We start from the raw sequence: 14,127 nt of genomic DNA on the forward strand, positions 1-14,127 counted from the left end.
GCGCGAAAGCGTAGGGAGGGGCGTCCGAACGGCGCCACAAGAAACAAAAGCCCAGGAAGGGCAGGAAACAGCACCTGGGAAGGTGTTAAATGTAACAGCAAGGGCTCAAGGGGGTAACCCGGCCGCCCCCAAGAAGGAACAAAAGGCCGGGGGGATATAAGTAAGCCTGGAAAAGGAGAGGCGGCACAAACCAGGTAAGAGCTCACCTCTCTCGGGTAGGCTCTTAGTGCCTGGATAAGGGGAAGGAAAAACGTTTGCCACCCAACCCACCCTACAAGAATAACGAAGTAGAAGGGTGCAGGCAGGAGCAGGTATGCCGAGTACTCTTTCGGTACACGGTCCAAAAAGAAGTAAGAACGCCAAGTACTCTTTCGGTACACGGTCCAAGAAACGAAGGAGCATGCAGAAGAAGGAACGCTGAGTACTCTTTCGGTACACGGTCCAAGATATGTCGTAGGCGGCATGTGCCCAGGAACGAAGGCCCAGGAAGAACAAGGACTCAGGAGGAGCCTTGGGCAACTTCGGGACTGGACACAAGGTGCCCAAAAGCATATGGCAGTGTAATTATTTTGTTGTGTTGTATTTTCTGTAAGAAAATAAAATGCCTACGGCCTACAACTTTTCCATAGACATAAGTTGTCTGTGATTTATTACTTAGGTAGGGATCTGGTAAGAGAAGCAAAGTGAACCCATACTACTCAGCCTAAACAGCATACATTTTTTGTTCATCGCCAATTGCATTGCCGAATAAATAGCAGCCTTCCTCCTCCTAACCTTGCAACCTGATAGGCATGCAAGTGAACACTGAGTGCCCGAAGCGTTGCCACCGCAAAGTAAATCCTGTGCGACTAAAAAGCCATTGCCCCAACGTGGTAAAAATTGCAAGGGGGGGTGCCGAACGGGACAAACCATAAGGCAGCTCGGGTCCGCGGCAGCCGTGAGCAACCGAACCTGTAAGTCGCAAGTCAACCACTCAACAACATGTGCCATCCCCTCAGCGTGAGAAAATTACGTGCGGGCGGACTGAACTAGGAAACACATTCAAGTGCAATGCTGCTGCACGTGGCACAGCGGCCCTAGCACCCCCAACTTCCCCCAGCACCTGGCACTACCTCCGTGCCTACAAGCCCCCAGCATTCACATCCATCGCGGCAAAACAGCCCCCAAAAGTGGCGGGCCCCACATGCATTACCCGAACAACGTGTATGGCCATAACTGTACAAATAACCGCCATTCCCGACCATGCAAAAGGATCCCCCTCTCTGGCACGGTCCCCCACAGTGCTGTCCCTCCTATTCAATCAGGCGATGACCCCCCGCCCCAACCCCAACAGACCCGAACAGAAAATGGACCCGCCCATACCAAACGGCGAAACAACGTGCTGCCTGAAGGCGCACCGACTCCTCCGCAACCCCACCGCTCAGAGTAGTGTGTTGCCGTGGCAAAAGCAACAAACAAAGCAACCCCTGTGGCACAGCGACCACTCCAGGGCGAACACCCGCTGCAAAGCACAATCGGGTCTGTGCACCAAAACAACAATTCGCCACTCAGTCAATGCACCCTCCGATATACCATTGTAACACAATAGACAAGACTTCATACAACAGGGGTTTCCCAAAACGTCTAAATGTACTGTAGCTATCACAAGCGAACCATGGTGTTATGTCTCCACAGCATCATGTGAAGACTTCCCATATATTGCACAACATCCGTATGTATTTGTACCCCCACCCCCTCCTCTCTGGGAGGTCTGAAATCATGCTCCGTGTAAAAGCAATCCTCCCATTCCGTTATATGTCCATCGCGCGTACATATGTTCCAGCACCGAATCGGCACGCACGTGGCCACCCTGCCACCGTCCTGGCTGCTGACCGACCGATGCCCATACGAGGCTTAGCCTCCTTCGTGTGCGCATAAGGGTGACCCCCTCGTTTACTAGGCCATTGTAAAGCTACACCCGTACAACCTCAATTACCCAGAAAAACACCTTCCTCGCCCTGTTCGTCACACAATATTTTGGCAACAGTGCAGAGCTGCAGCCTTAGCACAGCCACAAGTGCCAGCTGCACCAACAACTGCCCCTACAGTTGCACCCACAGCCATCACGGCAGATCCAACAGGGGCTCTGAAGTCTTGGTCAACTCCCAATACATTGGTAGTATGCCAAACGGGAGAGAGCAACAGCAATCCAACAGACATAGCAATGACATGCAACGCCCAATTAGATTGAAAAATGAAATCCTTTCAGGATGAAATACTGAACAGATATAAAAGATGTCTTGCATGGAATATCGATACCACAATTAAAGAAGCCATATGGGCCAAAGAATTCATAGAAATCTTTCTATTAATAGAAGCCCAACGCAAAGGAAAAGATGCTTTTAGACACCCCAAAAAGATAGAAGAGAAAGCAATAACCAGAAACGCACAGGTAGAACAGAACTGGGACAACTGGCTCCAAGCATTTGCCATTTTGGCAACAATCTATGAAGAGAAATTTCCCCATGATGGGAGAAAAATATGGGCCTACATGGACAAAATAAGAGAGGTGAAAGTCGCACAAAAAGGAAAGACCTGGCTAGCATACGACATCAGATTTAGGAGGTGCATGTCAGAGAGGCCAGCCATAGAATGGGACGGGGTCCAAAACGATCTGTATATGTAAAATGCCAAACCGCAGCGGAGGATGAAGCCTCCGCCAACCCCTCCAAAAGTAACAAAAGCACAGGTCCCAGAAACAACGATAATGAAAAGCACAAAAAGGGAGAACAGCCTTTTTGTAAAAACCAGCCGTGGGTGGCTAAGTCCAATACCCAAAGGCAAAACAAAAACCATAGTTCAAAAGCCAACACTCCATGCAGGAACTTCGGAAAAAACAATGCTCTTGGGGCAAGGACTATTGGTACAAGCACACCTGCACAAACTGCAACGGTGACCACACAGCCAGCAACTGCACCAGACTGCCAACCAAAAACTCAAAAGGCTAGTGCCAACCACCCTGGGTCAACCATTTTCTTGGCGCCAGGTAAGACTCCAATCAACCCAAACAATTTTAGACATGTTATATTGAACAATCCAGACAGGGAAACCAGCAAAACATTTGGCGGGGTTTTTCTGAAGGTTTTTTCATACAATTTCGGGGCACAGGGTCACAGAATATCCCTCTGAACCTAAAATCAGCCAGGGACAACCCCCTAATAGTGGAAAGTTAAATCAAGAAAGAGCTGCTCTTGGGCAGGATCGCTGGACCTTGGGACCACATGCCCCTCAAAGAGTACATAATATCACCGCTAGGACTGGTCCCCAAAAAAGAGCCAGGGAAAATGAGACTAATCCACCACCTATCTTACCCCAAAGGCCTATCCCTAAACGACGGCATTCCACACACGGAATCTGCAGTATTCTACACACACTTCCAAGAGGCAGTAAGACTCATACAGGAATGTGGCAGGAACGCCCTGATGGCCAAACTAGACATTGAATCCGCATTTAGATTATTGCCTGTCCACCTAGACTCCCAGCAATGGTTAGGTTTCACCTTTAACAATAAATTCTATGTAAACAGATGCCTGCCGATGGGGTGTGCAGTATCCTGCGCCCTATTCGAGCAACTCAGCTCCTTTTTCCAATGGGCTTTTCAAAAACAGAGAACAGGGACCAAAGTAGTTAACTATTTAGATGACTTTTTGGTCATGGGCCCAGCAAATTCATTAGAATGCAACAGGGCCCTGGAAAAACTAGAAGAAATGGCCACTCTCTGGGGCATACCCCTAGCAAAGGAGAAAACGACCAAACCAGCCACCAACATAATTTTCCTGGGCATTGAAATTGACTCTGCACAAGGGCTATGCAGGATCCCCAAAACAAAAATCGCAGAACTCTTGGAGAAGACACAAGCCTTGATAACTAAAGACAAGGGCACAGTCAAAGAAATACAATCTTTAGCAGGCAGTCTCAATTTCGCTGCCAGAATCATTCCGCAAGGGAGGATATTTTCCAGAAGCCTTGAACTGAAAATCAAATGATTTACCAAACCCCACCTACACATCCGACTAGGCACAGAGGTGAAACAAGACCTGGAAATTTGGAGGAATTTCTTAATAAAGTTCAACGGGACCACGCTTTGGCGAACACCTTTGAACACATGGATAAAAAGAGTCCTTTTTACCGATGCAGCCAGGAGCAAGGGGTTTGGAGCCATACTAGACACAGAGTGGGTGGCAGGACACTGGCCCGACTCATGGCAACAGGCAGGGTGGGCAAAACACATCACCCTCCTAGAAATTTTTCCCATTTGGCTAACATTACACATTTGGGGCAGGCAGCTCGCTAACACGAAACTCTTGGTGTGGTGCGACAACATGGCAGTTGTAGGCTCCATAAACAGAAGGTCTATCAAATGCCTTTTAGTACTAAAAGTCCTACGAGCCATCACAGCAGTCACATTACAAGAAAATATTGTGATCAAAGCTAAGCACATTGCTGGGGCAGATAATAACATTGCAGATGCCTTATCTCGCTTTCAGTGGCCAAGATTCTGGGAGCTAGCGCCTCACGCCCAGGAACAGATGACGCCAATACCAGCGGAATGCTGGGAAATAATGGGAAATAAAAAATAACAGCATCAACGCCAGCGCTAGAGAGCTCAGGCCGGGATGCACAACATGAATCAGGCACATCAAATACGGGCTCCAATAATATGACGGCATCAACGCCAGTGCCAGAGAGCAATGGCTGGGTTGTCCAATAAGAACCAGGCACCTCAAATACGGGTGCCAATAATATAACGGCATGAACGCCAGTGCCAGAGAGCCTAGGCCGGGATGTCCAACAAGAACCAGGCACCTCAAAATCGGGTGCCAACTCCTCCCTAGGTTTCCTCACGGAAATGGCAGGGAAACCACTGGCACGCACCACCGCAGCGCAATACAGTAAGTGCTTACAGACACTTTTTAAAGCCACAGGCATAAAACACGTAGAATTAATAACCATGAAAGACATAGAAACTTTTTTAAAATGGGCAGATGAACAAGGCTTCAAGAGGGACTGGGCCAAAAGACATATAGTCGCAGTGTCATATTTTTCTAAAATTCGGGGTCATTCAGACCCCAACCAAAGCCCCCTCATTACCTATGCATTAAAAGGATGGGGCAGATTAGAGGGCCACAGGCCGCCCCCTTGATTTCTGCAAACTGGTACAAATTACAAACCAGCTGGAAGCCATATGTTGGCATCCTTATGAGATCCTAATGTTCAGAACAGCCTTTTTCCTAGCACATTTCGGGGCTTTCCGTGTGAGTGAACTCATTGCTTCCAGCACCAACGCCAGCAACGGGCTGGGCGTCATGGAAGTCAGGGTCTGACAGGAGAGCATCAGCATAGAAATACAACAATCTAAAATCGGGGCAAAAAGAACCATCAACATTTGTTGTGTTGATGAGGCAGTAAACTGCCCAGTATGTATTACCAACCTTTACAATTCACAAAGACCCAAGGTTGGGGGAGGTTCTTGATCCATAAGGACGCCTCAACACTAAGCCGATACCAATTTAAAGGGGTGCTGTTGAAAGCAATCAACAAGGCGGGGTGGGACCCAAGGGGTTTCGGCACCCATTCCTTCAGAATAGGTGCCGCAACCTCAGCATGGCAGGGAGGTTTAGCCCCCCAACAACTGAAATATATAGGGGGCTGAAAACCAGATTGTTACAAAAGATACATCAGACCGCAATTAATATAGCCACCCACCCTCACTCCTTTCTTCCCCCCCCCTTCATACAGAAACACCAGGCGAAGGGAGACCACACTGCAATCAGCATGGATTTTCGGCCACTCTTTTATCTTCAGGATGGGCCGATGGGCAGAGGAGACCAATTTAAGGCCACCTTTCAGGAACACCATTGCCTCGTGGTGGGGCTACAGAGGCCTGCGGTGGGCAGAGATCCATGAAACATTATCAGAGCTGGGTGCATACAGGGACCCGCCCGAATTTCTGATCATACACTTAGGTGGCAATGACCTAGTAGCAGTGGGGAGGAGGCAGTTACTCGAGGACATGTGTGCCTCCCTTGCAGGCATCGCACACAACTGGAGAGGGACGGAAATATACTTTTCAGCCATCCTACCTAGGAAGAAATGGCAGGGGGCCAACTTTTATAAATCTGTAGACATTTCCAGACGAAAAATCAACAGGGGGCTAGAGAAATTCTGCACAGTAAGAGGACTGGGCTTCATCAAGCACCCAGCCATTACACTGGGTGATCCGGACCTTTTTCACAAATGGCACCCACTTATCAACTAAGGGCATGGAACATTTCCTTCGGGAAATTACAGCAACTCTAGCCTCCAGGGGTTGTAAATAAGAGATACTTTCAGGGGGAACGCGGTCAGCCGGAAACCTGCCCACGTGTGGCGGCATGGGCCAGAGGGGGTAACCCCAAGACCCGGCGCCCAAATTATTGTGTATTATTTTTTATGATATGTGATTATTGTTATGTGCATAGCCATATCTGTACAATAAAAACCTACGGCCTTTTATTGTCAACACTTGACAAACAATGTGTGAGCCAAATTATTCTGGGTAAGGGTAGGGTTCGGCTAAGTACTATGATGCATGCATATGGGTTCAGCAGTTATGGGCAATGCTGAAGTGCCTCACAATATGGGTTCAGCAGTTATGGGCAATGCTGAAGTGCCTCACAAAGCGAGGCAGGGTAACTGCTGTTACCATCAGCAGGCCTGGAGAGGGGCATCACAACCTCTTCCCCTCCTCTGCTCCTCTCCTCCCCCCAGTCGTAGAGACACACAGTCTACCCAGCATAATGCTGAGGAAGGGTGAGGTGTGAGCAATCACCTCACCCTTCCTTCATGCAGCTAGGTGCTAAGCACCCAAGGAAGCCAACAGGCAGGCAGGGATCAGGTTCAAAGAGCTGCCCCGCCCAGGTGGGGTGGGGGGCAGACAGTCAGCTATCCGGCCGGGGGCTGACACATAACAGCCACCACTACTATACATATCAAAGACCCAGGACTCCCCTGGGTCTTATAAATACAGAGCAGGGTTTATAGTCATAATGTAGAAAAAAAAATGTCGACCTACAAAAATGTAGAAAAAAAATGTAGAAAACAATAATGTCGAAAACCTATACATATAATGAAAAGAGTCAATTTTTAGAAAAAAAAATGTCGAAAAAAAATGTCAATTAGCACTATCAATAAATAAATAAACAAGAAGAGTATCATTTACTAGCGGGGGGTCCCCCCCCAAACCCCTCACCCCTCATACTGAAGACATTTTAATTATATATATATTTATTTTATTTTTTTGAAAAAATTCTAAAAAATGTAGAAAAAATTCGACATTATTGTTTTTCGACATTATTGTTTTCTAAAAAAAAATTCTACATTTTGACTTTCTACATTATTGCATTCTACATTATGACTGACCACCACAGAGCAGCATGCTCTGAGAAAACACAATTAGTTTGTGGACCCTGAACGGGGACCCAAACACACAGGAGGTGCACTGTTGACTCAGTACCTTCCAAACGTTTGCTTCTTTACCACAAAACACTCCCACCCCACAAAAAACGGGAGAAGAACAAAGGAAATGAAGTACAGGACACTGTACGGTGTCCACAACAAGTCGTGGGACATAAGAAGGCGGGCACGGGCCAGAGGGGGTAACCCCAAGACCCGGCGCCCAAAAGTATTGTGTATTATTTTTTATGATATGTGATTATTGTTATGTGAATAACCATATCTGTACAATAAAAACATACAGCCTTTTATTGCCAACACTTGACAAACAATGTGTGAGCCAAATTATTCTGGTTAAGGGTAGGGTTTGGCTAAGTACCATGATGCATGCATATGGGCTCAGCAGTTATCGATATCACTCCTGCACCGCCATGCGGTTTCTCTCCACTAAGCAAACCAAACCGAAGCAGGGAGAGTGAGGTTCAGCCACACATCCCCTGCAACTCCATTCAATCCTGTTCCAGAACGGATATGCCGCAACCGACACCAAACCTTCCCGCGCACTCGCAGCATGGGTCACCCATGCAACTCCCGGACAAATTGACTCCCCATAGCGCGCCCAACCCAGTCTGCGCACCGACCGCCCCAGCAATACCTGTCCCCGCACATAGCCAAACAATTAATGCCCGGCGGCCCCCTCGCCACTCTCAAAACAGAGAGCGACCAGGCTCGCCATGGGACTCGGCAACTTACCTCCCGAAATGGCGCCGACGATGGACACACTGTTGGCCTGCATCAACTGCCAACCTAATTCGCCGGAGGAGGACTGCAAGAGACCGTTCTTTGGTTCTTGTTCTTCTTGTTCTTCTTCTTGCTGATAGACTTTTATCCATCAGCAGTGATTTTGGATACCGAGGCTTGAGCCTCATTACTCCATCTTCTCGGATTGAGTATGTAGTCGTGGGTTTGTATTCTTCTTGGTCTGTGTGGTCTTGTGACAGTAGAGCTGGTTTCACAGGGTCTTTGCAGTGATGGGCCGTGGGTAGCGGTCGAAGGGGTTTGCAGTAGTGGCAGTGAGTCTTCTGATCAGAGGGCTCGGGTTCTGATCCAGTCCTTGGCAGAAGTTCTTACTCAGCTTCGCTAGATGTTCGTCCAAGATCTCGGTGTCCAGATCTCTGTGAAGTTCTGCTATCCTTGTGAAGATTGGAGCTCCAGACGATCTCCGCAGGGCCTTGTTCTGGACTATCTGAAGACTCTTCCGGTGTCGCTCATGGCAGGTCATCCATGCTGGATAGGCATACGTCAGGGTCGGTCTGATGATCGCCTTGTAGACATTGATCTTTGCCTGGAGGGGCATGGACATCCTCTTCAGGAGTGGGTACAGCACTGCCATCTTTTCTGTTGCCTTCTGCTGAGTATTCTCGATGTGGCTTTCCCAGTTGAGTTTGCTGTCCAGGGTCACACCGAGGTAGCACGTACTGCTCTCCCATTTGATGGTCTCCCTGTTGAGGCTGATGTGTGGGTGCTCCTTGATCTTCTTTCTGGTGAACAGCGTTGCAGTTGTCTTGCTGGTGTTGAGTTCTATCCTCCAGTCGCTGTACCACTTCCCAATGGTATCTAATGAAGCTTGCAGGTTCTTCGCCACTTCCTTTTCGCTGAATGACTGGGAGATGACTGCAACATCGTCTACATACAGCATCAGGTCGGTCTTGTGGAGATCTGTCGGGATGTCATTGGTGAAGAGGTTGAACAGGAAGGGTCCAAGGTTCGATCCCTGTGGCACGCCTGCTCGGATGGGATGAGATGAGGACATCTAAGACCGCATGGTGACATGGAAGGTGCGTCCTCTCAGGTAGCTTGCAATCTTCTTCACCAGGTAGTTCGGAAATCCCAGGCCAATCATCTTGTGCAGCAGTCCCTTGTGCCAGACTCGGTCGAATACTTTGGCGACATCCAGGAAGACGATTCCTGTGGACTTCTTGATGTTGAATCCATGGCTAATGGGGTCCACCACTCTCAGTAGCTGGTGAGTTGTTGCATGCTCCTTTTGAAATCCAAACTGTTCCTTTGCTAGTAGATTTCTTTCGGAAGTGAAGTCACTGAGTCGAGCGAGGAGGACCTTCTCGAGGAGCTTCGATAATCCAGAGAGCAGGCTGATGGGGCGGTAGTTCGCTGGATCCCTCAGTGGTTTGCCAGCCTTTGGGAAAACGATGACCCTTGTTTCTTTCCAGGAACTCAGGAAGTGCTGGAGCCTCATGCATGCATTGAAGATCTCTGTGAGGTATTCCATTGATGCTGGTGGGAGGTTCTTGATTGCCAGGTTGGTTATTCTGTCACTCCCTGGTGCCTTGCCTTTCACCAGCTTTTCTGCAAGTCCTGCTACCTCAGAGCTTGTGCACTCATTGATGTCTTCTGCTCCCAGCCCGGTTCTTGCAGTCGTCCTCTGTATTTGTAGGCCGTCCCCAGGGCTGGCTGGAAATGCCCGCCCAGGGGACACCCCCCCGCTCATGTGGAACGGAAGAGGTAGGGACCTGCAGGGCCACGAGGGGAGGAGGGGCCGCCAGAGGGGCTCCCATGCTATGTGGGACGTCCCTTGAGCGCCCCCTGCAGGGGCTGGAACATCCCCTTACTAGGCCCATTGAAGGCTAAACGGCCATGCATGCGAGCGCACGCTACGACCAGGAGACTTCATACGTGTGCATAATCCCATAATAAACAAACAACATGGCGCCCGAGTGCTCTACACACTGGAGGTGCTGGGAAACCGTCCCCCTTTTATTAAGACTCCTAACAAGGTTTACTGTGATAAAGAATTTATCGGTTCGGTTTCTTGCAGGAATATTGCAGAGATGGTATACTAATATGCAACAAAGCTCCTCTAAAGGAAAGACAATCTCAACCAGGAAAGCTTTAGAGGTTTTATGGTAATAAGTCTCAAAGGGAACTGTGCGGGAGAGTCATTTCTGACTCTTTGAACCACATCCACAGTGTCATTGATTAAACAACACTCACATTTTCTTTAGTGACAAAAGAAGACAACAGCACCTGACAACAGTGCCTTTCACCCACATTGAGGAACATACTCGTATATATGGGAGTGATCAGTTGGACATTGTCCATGGAGAATGTTATAGATCCGTTCATCAAATACTAGGAATACCCATACCCATACTTTTTCTCCTTATTTTGATCTACAGAAAAAACAAGGTATGATGAGTTCCCAAGTCCAACTTATAAACCTATTGAGGTCACATTAATATGGGCACGGGGTCTCGCATTTGGGGACACCAGGCTAACCTGAAATTGATTTGTTGGCCATATCTTAGTCACTACTAATTTTGCATTAGGCATATAAGGCGTAAGGGAAGTACTAATGCTTTTGCATGAATAGACAAAAATCGCCTAGAATGGGGATATTTGTTGAATGCGTCACGCAACCTGTGCTAAGAAATACACAACACGGGATAGGATTCAGCTGAAGACTCAAACAGATAACCTAAAACTTATCAAATGTTAAGAAATTGGGAGTGCATAATTAACATGTGCCTGTTTTATGTTCTATGTTGTTTGTCTGTTCGTTTCCACTGTGTCACCTGCTTGTCCCATAGTTACGAGCATGGTATGTAATGGCAAATTAATCATTTCTCTTACTTAGAATGTTCAAACTTGGTGATTTTTCTGCATTAATCATGCTGTAATTGTTAGCCTTGAATATGACCTATGGTCGAAACACGTGTCGGCTGCAATCAGTCATCACCATCTGAATCAGAATCAGAATAAACAATATTTTTATAAATTGTGAAACTATTGGATGATTTTGTGATATTTACTGAGGAACTGGAGATATCTTGTTGGCCAAGCGCGATTCGCCAACCTAATTAGATAAACGCGCTTTACAAATAAATTGTGCACATGTCAATCAAACAGTGTGTTTTAATTGTAAGCTATTTCAGGTCATACCGGATTTCTTTAAAAAAAAAAAAAAACAATTCATGCATTAATGGAGAGGCTCAAACTCAGCTCAGACGGCTGATCCCTTTTTAGGCAAAGACCCTGCCTGTTCTTCTACCAAAGCTCTGGTTATGAAGCTCACATAAACATCTAAAAGCTTAAACTCAGCATGGTACATCAGTACGGATCGGGAAACCCTTTGGCGAAGACACTACGGACTTGAAATACATGGCAGTAGATTGTGCGAGGTGCATGATTAAGAAAATAGATCTGATATCAGATTTCATAAGTTCTCCCAAAACATACATAGATAACGTGCTTATGAGTTACTAAGGGGAATTAGTGGGAGGTCAAAATGGTTATGGGGGCTCAAAAGGAAGGGTTAAAAAAGTAAAATCTTCAAAAGCAGATATAAAAGATCACATTTGAAATGTGTTCATAGATCCCAGTATATTGGGTACATATACACTTTGGGCATGGCAGTGCAGTTCCATCTAGCACCACACAGCAGAGAGAATAGGGTCGGGGCACATTTTCAACAGGGAACAATAAATTCATCTGCGGAGCTGGTTTGCCCCAACATTGGATATTGCATCAGGGCCAAGGACGCAACCATGTTGTTTGAAAATATAAATGTCAGTGACACATGTTATATGTGTACTAATTCAGTTGGTATAAGGCCATTTCTTATACTGACTTATTGAGATGAATCAACTTCTGGGGCACCAATGGTCCAGGGATGAATATCAGTTTCTAAACCATCAATCAGCCCTACACCTCTAGTACACCAGAAGGGATCCGAACAGATTGGAAACACAAGTCAATTATAAACCTCCTTGTCCAATTTTGGTAACGTGGATGGAACGGCAGGCTTATCCCCCGCAAAATTCTGCATCGCTGTTTACATACAACACAGCGAAAATACAATTATTACCCAATAATAAAAGGGACTGTCCAGTCAAGATTGTATACAAATATCTACTTTATTGTTATTCAACAGACAGTTCTAGCACACTACAAAATGTAACCCACCCTGCGTAGGAATGCAGAGGACAGACAGTTTCAAGAAGGAAAAGGGATGCACTCTGGATACTGACAGGAGGGTAGTTGGTAAAGTAATTAATCCCAATAGTTCAAGGATACTTGGTTTCAGCACCAAGGGGTCGTAAATGTCACTAGAGACCTTCGGAAAAGAAGGACCAGGGGAACAGAACCACAATGTACCTGGTGCTAGGGATGTTCTTGATGGTCGACAGGGTCGAGTCAGTTCCAGGACACTTTGCAGCTCCTGCAACAGAGTTCAAGACGGGAGACAGCTGCGGGTATCAGGCAGCAGGCAGTTCAGCAAGCTTGGCTGGACGGACGGCTGCAGGCTTGCCTACACGGCTGCTTGGAGTTGAGAATTGATGTCTCTGTGCTGTTTGGGGGATCTGGAACTCTGGTTCAGGTGTCTCAAACAGCTTTAGTGACTGCAGCGTGACAACAGTCAGTGGTGCAGCCGTTGGGGGTTAGAGGTCTCGACTGCCTCGAAAATGTCCTTAAAGGATGGACGCTGGTTGATGCTTTTCATGGCACTCCTCCCAGCTTCTTCGCTGGGCTTTTGTCGTCCTTTAAGGCAGACAGCCCAAAGCTGAAGAGAGTGTTTTCAGGCAACGGCCTTGTCCTTTGTTCAGAGACTCTCTGGCACTTCCACCTAGGAAGCTTGCTGGCAGAACCTAGCAGGGCACGCTGTCTGCTGGCTGGGTACTGGTTCTGGAGCTGCTGGGCGGGTCCTCTGATTTCAGCATCTCCCTATGTTCCCCGGGAGATGTTTAGGGGATGGACCTCGCTTCCCTCTTGGAAATCCTGACCTTCCTTCACTGGCGGAAGCTGTAAGGAAGACTGTACCTTCAGCCAGGGTCCAAAGGAGTGCTTCTTCTTACTCCTTTTGAAGTCGTCGGATGATCTGCCAAAAGAGGGGCTCAACCCTCTTATAAAGCCAAATGGGCCCTAGTGATTGGTGCAGGCTAAGCCTACCTTAATGAACCAATCCTGGGTCACCACCAACAATCTTCTGTTATGCATGAGGTCATAACCAGAGTGCTTTGAAATCGGAAGGATGAAGGGATGACAACCTCTTGCTGTCTGTTGTATATCAAAGTGTCTTTCTGGTTAATTGAGCTCTCTGTGGTTCCCGATTAAAAGTGAAGGTCTCCCTTGAAGCAGTGGTCGGACCAGACTTATGGTCACCACCAAACTACATACTCGTACCTTCCGGAATGGGGTCTTGTAAGGGAAACTCCTACTTTGCCCTGTAGGCATAATGGGAGTAGCCTCTACCATCAAATAATAAAGAAAACACAGTCCTAGTCAGTCTATGTCAAATAAAAATGGCCTATACTTACAAAACCTAATGCCTGCCCTATCTCTTATACAAAAATTGAGTAAAGGGAAATTGGTATGCAAAGGAAAGTCAGTGTTACAACATAAAGGATCACGGTGGCTGAGTCAGCTCTCCCCCTCCCCCACGTTGGACAGCACGGAGTAAGGCGGCCCCCATAGACTGGATGACACACTCTGGCTCAGGTTATCAAAAAAAGCCAGTTCATAACGTGGGTCGAGGCCCACTTAGCCTTCCATGTTAAAGTCACTTATTTCCATTTCACCAAAAGTTCTTTCACAGTTCAACAAACGTTCACGTTGGTATCTCTCTGTCGGGCTCAA

Source organism: Ambystoma mexicanum, chromosome 3q (assembly GCF_040938575.1).
Source record: "Ambystoma mexicanum isolate Mex_15411 chromosome 3q, UKY_AmexF1_1, whole genome shotgun sequence".
Taxonomy (NCBI): domain Eukaryota; kingdom Metazoa; phylum Chordata; class Amphibia; order Caudata; family Ambystomatidae; genus Ambystoma; species Ambystoma mexicanum.